Source organism: Gobio gobio (genome assembly GCF_949357685.1).
Source record: "Gobio gobio genome assembly, chromosome: 11".
NCBI classification, from domain to species: Eukaryota; Metazoa; Chordata; class Actinopteri; order Cypriniformes; family Gobionidae; genus Gobio; species Gobio gobio.
The window spans coordinates 41,075,674-41,081,873 of NC_137104.1; the positions used below are offsets into that span (position 1 = coordinate 41,075,674).

At 36.6% G+C, this 6,200-nt stretch overlaps 1 long non-coding RNA gene across 1 annotated transcript; it reads left to right on the plus strand.

Annotated features, from left to right (window-relative positions):
* Nucleotides 1-706: 706 nt before the first annotated feature.
* On the plus strand, nucleotides 707-1,186 carry LOC307133626. Its single transcript, XR_013817455.1, has 3 exons — nucleotides 707-784; nucleotides 907-993; nucleotides 1,117-1,186. It is a non-coding gene; the product is annotated as an uncharacterized lncRNA (long non-coding RNA).
* The last annotated feature ends 5,014 nt before the right edge of the window (nucleotides 1,187-6,200 follow it).

Genomic DNA, 6,200 nt, shown 5'->3' on the forward strand with positions numbered 1-6,200 from the left:
TGATCTGTAATATTTACTGTGGAGTAATGTATTCATAAATAATTGCAGAAACAAACAAACGACCAATGGAAGAACAGGGCAGAGAACCACATGGCCCAGCAAAAGTGGACAGTATGCCTGAGCAGGGGAAGACGTTTTCTGTGGCAATGTTCCCCACTGAGCAGACTCACAAGGTAACTACATTGGAATGTTCACTCTACTGATAACCACAAACCAAACAATAATTACCAATAAAATAGTGCTAACAACATGTACTGGTAATAGTAATTGTATTTTTCCAACATTAGGAAACCATCGCCAAACTTTATGCTGTAAAGAGGAAAGATGATGTCATTGCAAAGATTTCTTTGTATGCCGTTTTGTTTCTGCGGGACCTGATATCTGTTCTCCCCCCACATCTGTTGAGTGACACAAGCAGTATAGCAATGCCTTGGCTAACTGATAATGTAAGTATAAAATGCTCTAAAGTATTATAAAAGTTGTCATATCCATAATTTTTTATGCATATATATGGCATCACCCCATATTATTTCATTTTTTTGGGGGGGGTTTGTTTAAAGGCGGTCAATTGCCGCGTTGCTCAAATTGCGGAAGAGACTAAGGATGTAAGTTATTCACACAGAACCTATGACTATATGTGACATTTATAGTTGGTTATATAAAGACTAAAACCTGTAATTTTGGCTTTCAGGTTGTGGCTTTGAACACAGACACATTCATTCTATGGCACAGAGATTGGCAGAGTAATGCAACTGTGTCAGATGACCACTTGAAAGTTCTTGGGGTATTTACAAAATGTGCAATACAAAATGCACATCTTTTTTCATGAGCATCAAGACTAATACTTTGACATAATAGTGTCATAAATGTCTTAGAATTTAATGTTTTCAGTTTGCTTCATTTCAGAATGTTTCAGAGGTCCAGAAAATACTTTTGCCAAGGATTGTTGGAGCTGGAAATAACCCAGAGACAGGATGCCACTTCATTCTTTGGGTAAAAAAAACTAATTTTTTCCCTTTGTGTTCAAGGCTGCTGTAAACTGGACCACTATATCATATTGCAGTAGCTAATGCTTTTTCATATTTAGAAGATGTTACTATTATTTTTACTTTACAGGTTTTTGACATGACTAGAAAACACATCAGAGTTTATGACAACACCAGTCAATATCTGACAATATCTGAACTCCACATGGAAATTCTGAAGTAAGATTTTCTTACCGTAATTCTTATTTTTACACACTATTTTATGCAATTACAAATTGTGCTGAATACATTATGATTTATAAATAATAAATTGTCAAAATTACTTAATTTACCAAACTACTTGCTTTTTTCTTTTTCAGAGATGCTTTTAGAAATATTGCATCATTGGACGATTGGACTGTGTCCAGTCCAATGCAATAGAAGAGAGATGATGGAAGGAACTGTGGTGTTTTCGTATGCACAGTGAGTTTATATACATGAATTATGTTGATGTTGTTTATATATTTTGTAATATAAAAATGTTTGATGAATGTAACTGATTTTTGGAGTAGATGGCAGAAATGGAAGCAAAAAATATTAAAATGTGCCAGGAAATGCTGCACGATGAACAGATGGGATACCTTCGTCTTTACCATGCTTCGTGCATGGTGAAAAATCTGCAACCAGAGGTAATGCTGGGAATTTAAAAAAAGTTTACAGTTTACAGGGTATGCAAAGCTTAACATTAAAGGGGTGGTAAACCACGATTTCACTATTCTAACTTTAGCTAGCGTGTAATGTTGCTGCTTGAGCATAAACAACATCTGCAAAGTTACAACGTTCAAAGTTTAAAGCAAAGGGAGATATTTGCTTTTAAAGAAATCAGTTTCTAAGGACTACAGCAAACGGCCAGTAGGCGACTACACACATTCCTCCAGGGCTTGCTGACATCACCAGGCTCAATATTTACATAAACCCCTCCTCCGAGAATATTAAATAAGGGAGGGTGAGGCCATTTTGTATTGCGGCGCTGTTGTGGTATAAGTTAGTTAGGCTGGAGTGTTGTTGCCGTGATAACGAGGAAACGCTGTTATTTCCATCCGGATTGCCAACACATTCTCACACCCAACTCGTCACATATGGACGCTTGACCCGGACCCCTTGTCGTCACTTTTCAACGAACTGGGCGTACCTTTATCGTCAATTTTCGACGTGCAGGGTAGTCCGATAGACTTCTATAGAACTCTGAACTGGAGCCTGTGGCGTTGAAATTTGACGTATTGGGTAAGCACACCGCAGCCCGTTGTCTGCGGTGAATGGGTCGAGACTACAATAAATAAAAATTAAAAGGAATAGGCTACAATAAATGATCTATGCCAGGGCTAGTCAAAAGGCAGCCACCAGATCATATTTATTTGGCCCTCCAACTGGTTTTTGATGTTCAAAACCCCTCGCAATCTGATATCAAAGTGCCCTCTGTGCAAAGGTTTAGCTCGTTCATAGGCAACCGCATTCAGCGGTGAGTTTAACAACGCAGGTAAAATGGCATTCAGAGGTGAGTTTAACCAAGACAACGCTCAACTGCAGGTAAAACGGCATTCAGAGGTGAGTTTAATAACCCTCCATGGCGCGTTCAAGTAAGCATTTAAGCGTTTTCTTGTCATGGGTAACATTAGTGACAATGCTTTAACTAGAGCATGATGGATAACGGATATTTAATCGGAGGTTTGTTGATGTTAATAAATATATATTTAATATGCTACGATTGTGTTCAATTAGTCAAAGTTGTGTTTAATTAATTATTTATATTTATTAAATCCTCTTAATTAATTACGCTGACGTCACTGTGGGGCGACCCCAAGGACCATTGCGATTTTCCACTCGGTAAGTAGTAGAGTTCATTAATAGAGGTGGATACTATTCTTAAATTTACACATCAAAAACTGTTGCATCAGGGCACTAAGTTGTGTTTAGAACCTTTAGACGTGTAAGGTGGTAATTTCTAATGACGCTAAATGATATAGAAGACATTATTAATAAATATATAGGCCTAGCTTTCCTACACCTACAGGCTAGCAAAGTTAGCTAATCAAATACTGAAAGTTCATTTTTGTCGTATATAATCATGCAAGGTACAATCATAGGGAAATGTAAGATTTACAGTATTACATTAGCCCACAACTTTTATCCAACATTATAAATGTTCAGATGAAGAACGGTGTTGCCAGATTGGTTTTTTTACAGCCCAGTAATTGTTTAAAATCCACACAAAATTTTATAATAAACACCCACATAAATCTATAATAAACTTTACAAATTAATTCATAACTACAACATTGTGCCTCATCACAAGTTTTCAATATGAAATAAAACAATTAATGTGTATAATTAATGTAATAAGTAATGCTGTCATAACTTATTGACTGATTCATATATATATATATATATATATATATATATATATATATATATATATATATATATATATATATATATATATATATATATATATATATATATATATATATATATATATATATATATATATATATATATATATATATATATATAATTTAAAAGTTCTGCTGTGGGTTTGTTTGTTTTTTTTGGGGGGAGAAATAGAGCAAAACTTACATTACTATTTTTTTTGTCTAAAATGTAATTATTAACAATAGTAACTTGTGTATTGAACTGTATAAAATCAATATCACATACACTCTAGCCCATTCTGGCAGCACAGATGAAGAGAATACTGGTGTAAAATGTTCAAATCTGTTTTTCTTTTTTTTTTTTAGATCCTTCAAATTTGGCAGCATCAATTTCATTTTATTCTACCCCCCACCATATATACATACACACACACACACACACACAAACAAAGGCACTTTTAAGAGCCACGTCCGTCCGTCCGTCCGTTAACTTTGTTAACCTGTACTCAGTCTCTCTCTCTCTCTCTCTCTCTCTCTCTCTCTCTCTCTCTCTCTCTCTCTCTCTCTCTCTCTCTCTCTCTCTCTCTCTCTCTCTCTCTCTCTCTCTCTCTCTCTCTCTTTCTCTCTCTTTACATCTACCGGTATATTTGTTTTATCTGTCCATCTCTTCGTTGTGAGTCTTTCTGTCTGTTTGTGTTTCTGTCCATCACAATGTCCATGAGTGATCCAGAAATCCAAGAACAACTCATGATCTTGGATAACCTGGTTGGTGACCAAGAACTGAAGGATGAGCTCCAAAGTCTTGATGACCTTCTTGTTGAGCTGCAAGAAGAGGAGGCAGCAGCACCAGTGAAGACACCTGAGCCGAGGGTGGTATGGAGAAAAAGAGACAATACTGGGAATATTGTCTATGCAAGGTGTAGTGGGATCCGGTATTTATCCCAGTTCCTGATTAACCCTTAAGATACAATTATATTAATTGCAGATAAGCAGTCTTGTGCTGTCAGGTCAGTATTAGGTCTAAGCCTACACTAGCTCGTTATCTCATACCATTAATCTAGTGATATGAACATCTCGTCCCTTAATGAACAATACAAAATCAATAAACAGTCAATAACCCTTGTAATGAGACCATACTCACCACCCGGTGGTTTTTCTCAACGATGGTTGCTTGACCCCTTGGCCGTGTCAGATGCGATAAAAATGCTCTATCTATTCTTTATGCAATTGACTTTATAAGCTGAGGTAAAAAACTGAAAAATACTTTTTCTTTATAAAATGAAAATTTATTTATACAAAAGATAAAAGTACTGGTTAAACAATGATCCAAAAGTAATTAGCAAAATAATAAAAGGTTACAGGTTATAATACTTCAGCTTATCCAATCTCAGACAATCATGAATGAGTGGGTCAATATAAAGGTTTGAAATACCTGGTATGCAGTTTCAAGCAATAGATGTAAAAAAGTAACTTGTTCTCGTCCGAGCAATACAAGTCAGATTGATACAGCAGAGCAATGCAAATAAAAATACAGAGAGAGAGTAATTCTCAATGATGGTACATCAATCAAAAGAAATCGAAAAGGAATGCACACCGACAGAAAAAATACAGGGGTATTTATACCGAACTGTTTACATGTTAAGCAATCTGGGTTCTTTCCAAAGAGGAAGTCTATTTTGTCTGCAAAGGAAATCAAGTGTGTCGATATCTTGTCATCTTAGTTACTCTTGTACAGACGATGCTGGCTCTTGCAGATTCTTCCATACTTTATGGTTCTTCCTTCCTTTTCTCCCCGTCATCTTAGGATGTCGTTTAACATGAGTGTGGGTGTATAATTCAGGAAGTGTTTTCGTTAGTTCATTTATACTCATATTGTAGCTTTCCCTTACACCCCCTCTTGCACTCACGGAAATACTTTTACTATTAACTTTGTCAGGGTATATTACGTTCAATTCATCCAATCTAACATTAAAAACATAGACAGTAGGAAGTACATAATCCAAACAACACTCATGAAACCGATACCTAGTCTCACTCTCTTTCCAGAAGAAACCAATCACGAGAGTCCCGTACTGTGCGGACAGATTCTTAACCGTCTCCCGGTACCATGTCTTCGACACGGACATCCATCGGAATGAGTTCCTTCTCCTCGGGGCTCGATCCATTGCCATCAGCACTTGCGGAGATAACGCCAACTCGGCACCACTCTCCAATATGCTTTCGTCTACCATCCTTGGAACCCAGTGGGCTCTCGACAGACGTACAAAGCAGAGCTGTTGGATCGAGCACATAGACAAAGACAATTTGGCCGTTAACACGCGCCATCCTTGTACAAAACCCCGGAACAACCATTTTCCGCCATAGATAGGTTTGAATCTCCGCACAGCACCGTCCTTTCGAAATAGTTTCTCTGTGTCCAATCAAAAGCTCAACAGCTTCGTCTAGGTCTACAATTATCCATTTCATGTCAATAATAAAGCTCAATGCGTGATAATCGAGATGATGAGTGCTCTTTGGGTCAGTAAAATCCGCCATCGCTTTATAAAATGTAATAGATCTTATTTCAGCCATGTAATAACCCTGTTTGATTACACATTCTGTACAAAAATTCACATACATCAACATTTCTCTCTTATAAACTATTAATTTCAAAGGATAACAATATTTTTCACATTCGTGACATCTTCTCTGCATTGCCCCGCCCGGTGTCTTTTTCATTATAGGCACCTAATGTAACACACAATCATAAAACAATAAATCATTTATCCTGCCCTATCTAGGATAGTTAATTCAAAAATAAAAGAAA